This window comes from Crotalus tigris, unplaced genomic scaffold (assembly GCF_016545835.1).
Source record: "Crotalus tigris isolate CLP2741 ecotype Arizona unplaced genomic scaffold, ASM1654583v1 scf7180000024291.2576520, whole genome shotgun sequence".
Lineage (NCBI taxonomy): Eukaryota > Metazoa > Chordata > Lepidosauria > Squamata > Viperidae > Crotalus > Crotalus tigris.
In genome coordinates this window covers 1,079,688-1,092,464 of record NW_024100464.1, presented here as the reverse complement: position 1 = coordinate 1,092,464, position 12,777 = coordinate 1,079,688, and positions in this window count along the sequence as shown.

Here is a 12,777-nt window from a genome sequence, read left to right as displayed (position 1 = left end):
TTTCAAAAAAGTTATAAATTGATCTGTATTTTAAGATTTCTGGCTCCCAGGTGTCTTTTATACAGATAAGGAGCTGAGATTAGGAGCGCTCTCTTAAAGGGAGTGCTCCTAATCTCAGCTTGTTACCTATATAAAAAACACCTGTCCTCCTAATCAATCAGATTCCAAACTCTCCGCCGTGGCCAAGACCAAAGAACTGTCCAAGAGTGTCAGGGACAAGATTGTAGGCTGGAATGGGCTACAAGACTATTGTCAAGCAGCTTGGTGAGAAGGTGACACTAGTTGGTGTGATTGTTCACGTATGGAAGAAACAACCTCCCTCGGTCTGGGGCTCTGTGCAGGATCTCACCTCGTGGAGTTTCAATGATCACGAGAACAGTGAGAAATCAGCCCAGAACTACACGGAGGACCTTGTCAATGATTTCAAGGCAGCTGAGACTATAGTCACCAAGAAAACAATTGGTAACACACTACATCATGAAGGACTGAAACCCTGCGTGCCGGTAAGGTCCCCCTGCTCAATAAAGCATATGTACAGGCCAGTCTGAAGTTTGCCAATGAACATCTGAATGATTCAGAGGAGAACTGGGTGAAAGGGTTGTAGTCAGATGAGATCAAAATCGAGCTCTTTGGCATCAACTCAATTTGCCATGTTTGGAGGAGGAGGAATGCTGCTTATAACCCCAAGAACACCATTCCCACCATCAAGAGGTGGAAACATTATGCTTTGGGGGTGCTTTTCTGCTAAGGGGACAACTTCACTGCATCAAAGGGACGATGGACGGAGCCATATATTGTCAAATCTTGGGAGTAGTAGAGAAATGACTATTCTGAGCCACCTAAGCCCCACTCACCCCACTCATTTTGCACCCTCCATGCACAAGCTCTGATTGGATGAAATAGAACCATATTGGCATAAATGACACCCACACTTTGGGAAATCCCCACACCCTCCACAGATGAATAGTCCCATAACATAAAGTTGAAAACACATTAACATTATTTTCTTATATATAAAAACATGTCTACAGTAAAGAAATATTCACTTTCTACCCTGAAGTAGATAATGAAAGACAACAGTATCAAAGGCATATCAACTATGAACAAACCAGAAATCTTGAAACTTTTCATTGAAAGAGGACTTGTTCCTTCTGAGGCTCTCGCAAAGCCTCAAAAGGTCGTGAAAGAGATTGACCCAAATATGAGTTCCTTAAATCGATCTGCCATAACCCGAGGAAGGTGATAGTTAAAGATATAAAAAGCAGCATTGTGACAGATTATCCTTCGATTTGGAAGGCTAGCCGCATAATAGGTTGTGGACAGATGACTATAATGTACATCCAAAGAAAACTGTATAAGAACACATACAAAATAACACTTGATCCACAAGGCGATAGTTAAAGATATAGAAACTGGTGTTATGAGATGCTCTACCACATCTCATAACACAAAGTTGAAATCATATTAACTTTTTTTGTCCGCTATATAAAAAGAGTCCCTACAATAAAATGGATAACAAAACCATTCGTGAGTTGTGTGTTGTTGCAAAACAACAAGGATTGTCAGGCTACAGTAAACTCAGAAAGGCCGAGCTGAGTGCTCTACTTAGTACACCTACAAAACTACTATTCGATGAGCCAGTTCCAGATATACAGGTTGCTCCTATTACGCTAGGGCCTGTCTCAATTACTAAGAAAGTTTACAACAAGGTCAAATCTACAATCAACGTATTTGCTGATTAGATTATTAACTATGTGCCTAAAGAACCAAAGAGAGTTGCAAATGAAAAACTCGAAGTGCTCAAAACACGAGTCAATTCTATTTTCAACAAGCTTTACAAGAACAAGATGCAAGTCAGAGAAAGTAAGACGGTGATCAAAAGATTTGCAAAACAATACATTATTGATGGTATCGAAGGAGTCGAAGCTATTCCATTTCTAAGAAGAGCAAGAAACGAAGTTTTAAATCTGTTGGCTAATAATCGTATGACAAAATTTAACTTGGTTCTTTATTGTGAGATGGAGCATGGCGATATGAAAAGAGGACGAGTTATCAACACTGTTGCTCCATTTCTTTCAAACACAAAAGTTGTATTAGAAGCAACCGACGTTGGTGAACTATATAGCAAAGCGTTTGAAAAGATAATAGAATCAATGGCAATGTTTCAGATACGAGGCAGTAATTGGAGGTTCAAGACCGTGCAAAGGTTAGAGATAAACACTGTTGCATACAAACCAGTAAAGTGTAAATCATATATTCCGCTTCCACCTGTTTTGGAGAACAAAAAAGTGATTGTCAACATGAAGAATGAAGACGACCAATGCTTCAAGTGGTGCATGACATGAGCATTGAATCCAGTAGACCATAAAGCTCATCCCTACAGAGCAACAAAAGAATTGAGGAAACAAGCCGAGAACCTCAATTGGACAAGTATAGATTCCCGGTTGCTGGTGATGAAAATATCATTGGTAAGACTTCCTGTTCCAGCAAGCAGTGCTATCAGCTGAGAGACTCGGGATGCCGAGCTCTTCAGCTGAGTTTCTTCCTGTTTGGGGACCCTAAATAGGCCAGAAGCTGCCCCGGAGAGGTGGCAATGAAGGAAGGTAATCCCAGGGACCTAGGAGAGACAGAGGTCTCCCCGATCGGTCCAGGAGAAGCTTCCCAGAAACCAACAGGAGAAAGGCTAGCTAACTCCATTGTCTAGCCCCAGCTGCAAGCAAATGGAAGTCAAGAATCTCTACTTAAGCTGATCGTAAACAGTGTGTTTGAAGCTGGGTAAGAACTAATTTTCTCTATCCTGCTTATTTTCCTGAAAAAAAGAACTCCCAAGAAGAGTGAAAAAAGTGAGGGATTTCAACCCCCCTTTTTGGCTATTGGAAGCGGCGAATCTAACTCTTTAAGGAGGAAAAAGATTAGAAAGAACTGAAAAATGATCCATCCCACACCTACTGGTGGATGAGGACTATAAAAACTATAAAACCTCTATCTGTGGCCTTCAAAGTCTTAGTAAAGACAGCTGCTTAGATAAAGTATTATTTACCGAAACAATGGATGTTTTACAAGAGGAAATATATGATATGCTGCAATCCATTCAAACGACAATGATCTCAAACCACAAAGAAATACAAAATAACTTTGAAAGTATAAATCAACTTATCTCCAATTTAATACTTCAAAAACATCCTCAGGAGAACATAGCAGAGATGATTGAATATAAATTAGAGGAAAAAGACTTAAAGATAGACTTTCACAAATAAAAGAGTATGATTTAATTCAAGTGGAAGAAAAGGCAATTTACATTTTAACATCATCTAATGGAAAGAAGAGGGCAAATGCTCAGGATAGAGACATTGATTTACTTTCTACATCTACAGTGACACCTACGATCGTATGGGAAAACCTTTGGATTCAGCAAAGTACATTGATTAAGAAAGATTCTGGGCAAAGAAGAAAGATTACGATGGAAACCAAGAAAATAGATGATGGGACATATCAGAGAGAATACTTAAAAAAGGAAGGTGTTTGAATATGGTTAAAGAAATAGAAAAAATTTGAAACACACCGCTCTAAGAGGGATGAAATGTTTTAGATACTTAAATGTGACTGAATTCAAAAAAGTATATCTATCTATCTATCTATCTATCTATCTATCTATCTATCTATCTGCTTTGAACTAGAGTTAAGGGATTAGATGACTAGATCTATTGAATAGAATGTCTAAAGATTAAATATATTCTTAACTATGATTAAAAAGAATAAGAAATTTGAGAAAATAAATACTATTAATCTAGGAGGGATATATATTCTAAGTACTATGTTATTTCTTATGTTCCGTTATTACTCCTTTCTTCTCTTCTTTATTTTTTGTTTCTTTTTCATTCTTCTTCTTTTTCTCTTTCTTTTTACTCTTATATCCATTACTTAAGAAACGTACCATCTACCAGAAGAAAACACACACAAACCACTATCTGCATGCTCTCTCACACCACCACCCAGCACAGATCAACTCCGTAGCCAAGACACTCATCTCTAGAACAAAACGCTTAGCTGATGAACCACACCTAAAAACCGAACTACACACTCTCACTAATGTACTTACATCCAATGGATTACAAAGAAATAAGATTACCAAACTAATCCAAAAAGAAACCCCCACTAAAATCCAAGACAGAGAACAAGAAAACGGCAAAGCCCTCCTCCCTTACATAAAAGGCACCACAGACAGAATCAGCAAGATCCTCCACAAACACAACATTAAGACAGCTTTCTGCACAAACAGAAAAATATCCACCATCCTAAGAAACCCCAAAGACAAAATTGAATTAGAAAATCAAGGAGTATACGAAATCCCATGCACCGCTTGTCCCACCACATACATCGGACAAATCAACAGAAGAATAAGTGCACGCATTGAAGAACATAAGAACTCAGTCAAAAAAGAGGAACCAACTTCTTCCCTGGTCCAACACCTTAAAATCACAGGACATGAAATTGACTTTAAAAAGACCAGAACTATTGCCCAAACTGAACACTTAAATAACAGAATAATCAGAGAAGCCATCGAGATAGAAAAACGCCCACACAGCATGAACAAACGAGATGATACCTCCTGCCTACCAGCCATTTGGAAACCCGCCCTTATTGACAAACGAGTCCCTAACACAAAGAATGACACCAGACCCACACTCACAAAAGCCACACAGGATGTCACCACCACACGTCCACGCAAAAAGCAAACCCAAACCCACACCGATGATGAGGCACGACCACAAACCAGAAGCCAGACCACAGTTGCATCATTAGCCACTTTAAACCCCTCCAATCCATACATGAAGCAAACTGACACCCACCATGAAGATGAGGCACGACCACGAATGCAAAGCCAAACAATAGCAATGCAGCTCACCATCTCACATCCCCGTGGAACTCAGACTAACCTGAGCACAACAAAGCCCCCACCCAAACAGAACACTCCCCCAACCAATCAGAGCACAGCCAACCCCCCATCCAATCAGAGCACAGCCAACCCTCCATCCAATCAGAGCACAGCCAAGCTCCTAACCAATCAGAACACAGAACACACCTCCATCCAATCAGAACACAGCCAAACTCTCATCCAATCAGTTCATACCCCCACTGGCAGTTAAAAGGAAGAAACAGCTACGATCACACATTGCTCCTAGAAGCACGAAGCTGAAAACACCAGCCTGAAGATGACGAATGAGACTTCGTCGAAATGTTGCCAAGACACTTCCAATTTAACTCGGGAGAAAACCCGAATAACCAAAGACCTACATATATAATGCTTTGAATTAGAGTTAAGGGATTAGATGACTAGATCTATTGAATAGAATGTCTAAAGATTAAATATATTCTTTACTATGATTAAAAAGAATAAGAAATTTGAGAAAATAAATACTATTAATCTAGGAGGGATATATATTCTAAGTACTATGTTATTTCTTATGTTCCGTTATTACTCCTTTCTTCTTTTCTTCTTTATTTTTTGTTTCTTTTTCATTCTTCTTTTTCTCTTTCTTTTTACTCTTATATTCATTACTTAAGAAACGTAAAAATCTGAGATGGCTTATATGGAAAAAATAGAATTAAGTCTGTCAATGTAAATGTAACTAATCGCTGAGAAAACTTTTACCAGTAAAAATATTTAGAATTTGGTGGGAGAAATAAACTAAAATAAGGATCGTTAACAGGATTGATGATAAGGCAATCCAAATGACTGAAAAGAAAAGAAATGTATTAATATGATGATTATTTTTTAGGAATATTGAAAAATATATATATTAAATTGTTATTTATTAAAACAATAAGAATTGTATTAACTCAATGTTTGCAAAAAAGGATGTTTTGGGGAAAGAGGAAATCAACCAAAATTAATATATGGAATACAGACTATAGAAATCAATTGTTAAGGAGTGTTTTTACAAATGTAACCCAACACACTGTTTACCAATTATTGAGTGACTTATGCTTGTGTAAAAAATTAATAAAAAATATAACACAAAAAAAAAAGAAAATATCATCGGTAAGTTTGAAAGAAACAACAATCTCAGTGTTAATGTCTTTGGATATAATACACTTGTATATCCATTGCATATGTCCAAACACCAGGGTGAGAATGTTGTTGATCTGTTGCTTATTTCCGATGGCATCAAGAAGCAGTATTGCTGGATAAAAAGCTTTAACAGACTGATGGTAAAGCAAACAGAAAAATCACTCAACTCAGTGCATTATTGCAAAAGATGATTGATAGAGGCTCTTAGGAAACACGAGTAGTCTTCATTGCACTGAGCCATGAAGATAGAAGTCCCCGAACCTGACATGATGCTATCTTTTACTCACAACAGATCAATGAGGGTACCGTTTATAGTGTATGCAGATTTTGAATTGTTTATTAAACCGATGGATACATGCAATCAAACCCCAAAGAATCTTACATGAACAAGTATCAGAAGCACACACCAAGCTCATTTTGCTACCATATCAAATGATAAAGTATATTCACAAGACACTGTGGTATTCATCACTGAGAATGAAGACAATGATGTGGCACAGATATTTGTTGAATCGCTTATTCAAAACATTAAGGATATATATCAACAGTTTAAGTTTTCAAAAAGGATGATATTTATAAAAGACGATGCAAAGAGATATGTCGCGGCTACTACATGCCACATATGCGAATGTGAGTTGAGTGGTAAAGATAAAGTTTGTGATCATTGTCACATTACAGGAAAGTTTAGAGGCATGGCACACAATAGGTGGAATCTAAATTTCAAAGTAGCCAAGTTTTTCCCTGTAATATTCCATAACTTTTCGGGGTACGATAGCCTCCTATTCATCAAGAAGCTCAGAGGTGACAACAGCGAAAACATAAAGTGCATATCAAACAATGAGGAAAAATACATTTCATTTAGCAGAGATGTTGTTGTTGACAAGTTCATTAATAAGAAAGGAAAAGAAGTGCTCATTAAGCAAGAATTGTGGTTTATCGACAGCTTTAGGTTTATGGCCTCAAGTCTCGATACTTTAATGAAGAATCTTTACAAAGATCAGTGCAAAGAATCGACAAAGATGTGCAAGCAGTTTGATCTTTTGATGAGGAAAGGAGTTTATCCGTATGATTATGTGGATTCTATTGAAAAGTTAAGTGAAACAGAACTGCCTCCAAAGTCTGCATTCTATTCAAAACTGAATGACGCAAAGATAAGTGACAAAGACTATGCTCACGCGAAGGAGGTGTGGGATGAATTTGGTTGTAAAACACTTGGGGATTGCCACAATCTGTACAACAACAGTGAGGTGTTGTTATTGGTCAATGTGTTTGAGAACTTTAGAGACGTTTGCATGAAACATTATAAACTAGATCCCGCTTGGTATTATACATTGCCAGGACTTGCTTGGGACGTGGCACTAAAACTCACGAAGGTTGAACCGGAGTCATTGAGTGATTATGATATGGTAATAATAATAATAACAACAACAACAACAGCAGCAACTTTATTGTCACTTTGAAAGTGTACATCAAAATGAAATTTCGTTGCATACAGCTCTCAAAGGGTCACCACCTCCGATATACACTCCTTGTTCGTGGCCAGCTCAAGTTACAGATCTTCCATTTTAGTCTCTAGGGAGCGAACAATGGCAAACAGGACAGATGGAAATGGAGCTCCATGTGGATTATCCCTCAAATTAGCTTGTATTTCTGCACGACAACCTTGCCTCCTTTTCTTTTTCTGATCTTGTCTCTTCCATCTTTTCCTTAAAGAGGCCTCACTCCTTTTCACTCCTGGAGAATGCTGCCACCACCACCACCAACTCCTCCAAAAGCCTCTCTCCCATCCTCTGGGCCTGCCGACAGCCTCATCCAGTTCCTTCGCTCCATAAGCCCCGGGACCTCTCCTCCTCTGCCTCCTTTGGAAACAGCCCTTATTTGCAATAGAATCTGATGCTGGGCCAGCAGTCAGATCTTGCTGCCGGCAGAACAATTTCAAACAGCACCAACGACTTTTAACGATCTCACCAACAGTTAGAAACTCGCCATGCCAGCAAGGATTGCCAGTTGTATGTTACCTTAGTTCCACCACATTGCTCAAACACATCAAAATCCCCCTGATCATGTGGCCCACATCCCCCAATATCCCTCCCACAACTCCTCACCTTTATCACTCATGATAAAGCAAGGAATACGTGGTGGAGTCAGCACCATCACAAAACAATACGCGCATGCAAACAACAAGTACATAGGCAAAGTGTTTGATAAGAGTAAGCCTTCTTCATTCATTATACATTTTAATGCAACCAACTTGTATGGATGGGTAATGAGCAAACTGCTTCCAGTTCGTGAGATTCAGAACTGAACAACTGGAAAAATATTCCGAGTTGTATACTCGAGGTTGACTTGGAATACCCAAAAAAATTACACGACCTTCACAATGATTATCCATTGGCCCCAGAAAATATTATTCCTGAAGGATGAAAAGTGCAAAAGTTAATACCAAACTTGAGCAACAAAACAAAGTACATCACATATTACAAAAACCTGAAGCTGTACAAGAGTCTCATGTTAAAGATCACAAACGTTCACAGCGGAATGGGATTCGAAGAAGAGGTGTGGCTGAAGAAGTACATTGATCTTCAATAATGACTTGAGAACAAAAGCTGACAACAATTTTGAGAAAGACTTTTTCAAACTCATGAACAATAGCATCTTTGGTAAGATTCTTGTGGCAAACAAAAGGACTCTTATGAATTCCAGAGGGTTTTAGCAGAGAGATTTATTGCGCAGGTTCAGAAGCAATAGTAGCTAGCAATTCTGAACCCTGAGGGTGGGTTCAGACTTCAGTTTTATTCCTTTTCTCAGGAACAAAGGAATACACATTGAAATACACATTGTAATACATTAGGTCCGTTTATCACGGGTATACAATGGAGAGAGTTTGCTACATACATTGTATCCAAGTACAATGCGCATTAAGTTGGTCACATACTACTAACACAGCATTATTCCAGCAATTATGCAGACACATCATTATTCTAGTGATTGTTCATTATTCCACATTATTCCCCCCCTTTGGAAGTTTTTGTACTTAAACTTCCATCATTCTATCTGCAATTCAGGATCTTTAAGGGGCAACATTTTATATTCCCATAAAGTTAACATTGTTTCATGTTTTGCAGTTAATTGGGCTGTAGAATCCTCATGTCTTCCATCATGCGTAGAGAGACAGCTTCCGGAGTGTCTCAGCAAGGTCTGATGTTCACACCGTGTGTTGCGAACCCGTTGCCGGTAGGGTTTGACAGGGTGTATTTCTTGTAAATTTTAACACTAAAGGTTTGTCAGTTTTATCCACCTTGTAAGTTACTGGATTGGCAGGTGCAGCTGCTTTCAATCTACTCCAGTGGACCCAGGACTTTCCCTCCAAGGTTTTCACTGCCAAAGGAGAACACATGAGAGCAGTATATGGTCCTTTCCATCTTGGGCTCAAGGGGTCTGATTTCCAGTGTTTTACCCATACTCTATCTCCTGGTTTGAACCCATGTGTTGCCATGACCACTAGAGGGGGTTGTTGTTCCATCATATAATGGCGCAAATTTGAAACAGCTAAATTATGAAGCTGTAACTGATGTAACAATTTCTGTTGGTCTATTCCCCCCTTATGAGCCAACTCTGGCTAGCCCCGACTGTCAGTTTTAAATAGACAAGGAGGACGGCCAAACATGAGCTCATAAGGACTAAGTTGTAATTTAGTGTGGGGGGGGGGCAGTCTGACTGCATACAAAACCATAGGCAAAACATCTGGCCAATGGAGATGAGTTTCCAAACAAAATTTGGTAATAAGGGTTTTAATCATGCAATGAGCACGTTCCACCCTACCAGCCAATTGGGGGTGAAAAGCACAATGAAATCTCCACTTAATTCCTAATGCCTGGGCTAAAGCCTTATTAATTTGGTGTACAAACTCAGGGCCATTATCTGATGAAATCCTAGAAGGGCAACCAAATCTAGGAATAATTTCTTTAAGAAAGATTCTGGCAACCTGTATAGCTTTCTTATTTACAGTCGGAAAGGCCTCAATCCACCCTGAATAGGTATCGATTATAACTAACAGGGCTTCATATTTCTTACTCCTAAGCATATCAGTAAAATCAACAACAACATAGTCCATTGGAAAATAAGCGATTGATTGTTGACCAAGCAGTACTACCGGTCCTTGGCGTGCATTGGTCTGGGCACAAATGGAACATTGAGAACATATTTGTGCCATTAGCGAAGAAGCAAAGGGAAGATAGAAAAATCGTTCAAGCTGCTGTAATAATGCAGTTTTTCCCAAATGATGTTGCTTATGGGCCTGAAAAATAAGGGGGCGGGCAAGCGAAAGAGGATCAGCAATGTGTCCATCGGGAAGGGTGTACCAGCCTTTAACCAGTTCAGTTTGTACATCCTATTTCAACTTTTGGCTTTCCTCTTTCGTATATGTAGGATCAAGTTGTTCTAAGTAAGTGTCTAAATTCATGAACCTGGTGACATCCGATTGGAGAGGGGGCCTTCTAACGCATCTCTTTTGGCTTCTTTGTCTGCCTTCCTATTGTTCTGGGTAATAAGGCTTGAGTCTTTTTGATGTCCAGGACAATGGATGATTGCAACTTTAGACAGTAATTGAGCTGCCTTAATAAGTCTATATTGCATATTGGATGATCTTGCCTGTGGAGTCCAAATATCCTCTTTCTTTGTAGATTGCAGCATGTGCATGAATTGTCAAAAATGCATACTTACTGTCTGTATATACATTTAAAATCATTCCTGCAGCTATTTCTAATGCTCAGGTTAGAGCATATAATTCTGCAAATTGTGCACTTGCTTGGCTAGGTAATTGTGCTGATTCTACAGTTGCAGTTTGAGAAACAATTGCGTAACCAGAGTATCTAATTCCTTGATCCATAAAGCTGGATCCATTGGTAAACCACTGAAAATTTGGATTATGCAATGGTTGGTCCGTAAGTCAGGTCTGCAAGAATATTGTGGTTCTATTGTTTGCATGCAGTTATGCACGGGCATAGTTGAATCTGGTATTGGCATTAGAATGGCCAGATTGAGAGTAGAGCACTGTTGCAGTGTAACTTGTGGATTTTCTAATAAAAGGGCCTGTATCTTATGGATCCTTTGATTGCTAATCCATAAATGTCCCTTATTGTCAATAATCGTCTGCAGGGCATGACTAGTACAAACAGCCACCGGAGCAGAAAAGGTTAACCTATTTGCCTCCTGTAGTAACAGCATAATTGCTGTTACTACACCATATCTAATTGTTTTGACAGATAAGCGACTGGGCAATTCCAATTTCCCTGCTTTTGGGTAAGAACTCCTAAAGCCACATTCTGTCTCACATCGACATAAAGTGAAAATGACCTAGTTATATCAGGTCGTCCTAGAGCAGGTGTTGTAATAAGGGCTTGTTGAAGGTGTTTCATTGCTTGGGTCTGTTCTTGTTGCCACAAAACGGGTTCCTTTTCTGGGCCTCTTAAAACTTGGTACAATGGTTTAGCTGTGAGAGCGAAGTTAGGAATCCAAATTCTACAGAAGCCTGTAATTCCCAAAAAGGCTCTAACTTCCTGTTTTGTTTGGGGGATGGGAATCTGTAACACAACTTGCTTTCTCTGGGGGCCCAGAGTTCTTTGTCCTTGTGATAGTTCATAGCCTAAATACATTACAGTCATTTGAAGTAATTGTGCTTTCCTTTTGGACATTCTGTAGCCACAGTCTTGTAACATTCGGAGCAGTCTGGATGTGTTTTCAAAGCAATCCTCCCTCCAGTTATCAAAACATCATCCACATATTGAAGGCAACAGTCCTCTTGTCTGACTAACTTCAAATATGCAAGATCTTGGGCTAAAGCTTGACCAAAACATGTAGGTGAATTCTTAAAGTCCAGGTATATTGAGTCTTAACTTGTGTCTTTGGATTAGCCCATTCAAATGCAAAGATCAGCTGACAATTCTCAGCTAAAGGTATGGTGAAAAACACATCCTTTTGAGGTGGGCAGGAAAAAATTCATCAAAATATATCTATATCTTAATAGGAATGCTGGATGCTGATAATAGATAGTAGCTAATATTAAGCTTGGCTGTGTAATGTAACCTAAATAATATAACCTGTGTGTCATAATTATAAAGATGTGTTCATGCTATGTAGAAACCATTTTACAAGAAGTGTCAGTGTCAACTGAAAGTCACAGATGTTGTAAGATAGCACCCGTGTAGAGAGGTGTGGTAAGACAACCGTTTGTGTGAACTTCTCCTTTTTACTTATGTAGCTTCAAGATATAAACTTCTCTGTTTTAGTGTGTCAAAGGTAGATAAGAACCACCCTAAGGCTAAAGCGTGGGTGGTTAATGCTATAAGAATTACTCCCTGAGAGTAGCTCAGGGTTCAGAATTTGTCATGTGAATGCTCTGAACCATTGTGCACAAATAAAAACCTGTTTTCTCCAGCCCTTCGTGGTCTTGTCTTCTGATGTAAGTATTGTAGTTTTCCACAACACTTTAAGTCCACAATTGAAAACCATTTAGCGGATGCAGGTATTGTACTTAAAAGAATATATGGATTAGGAACAGTCACGTGTAGGGTTAAGGTCAATTTATTAACCTTGCACTGATCTCCACTGTCTGTTGGGCTTACGAACAGGTAGAATTGCAGTATTCCAGGGTGACTGAATTTTTCTAATTATTTTTGCTATCAAGTATTTTTGGATTAATTCTT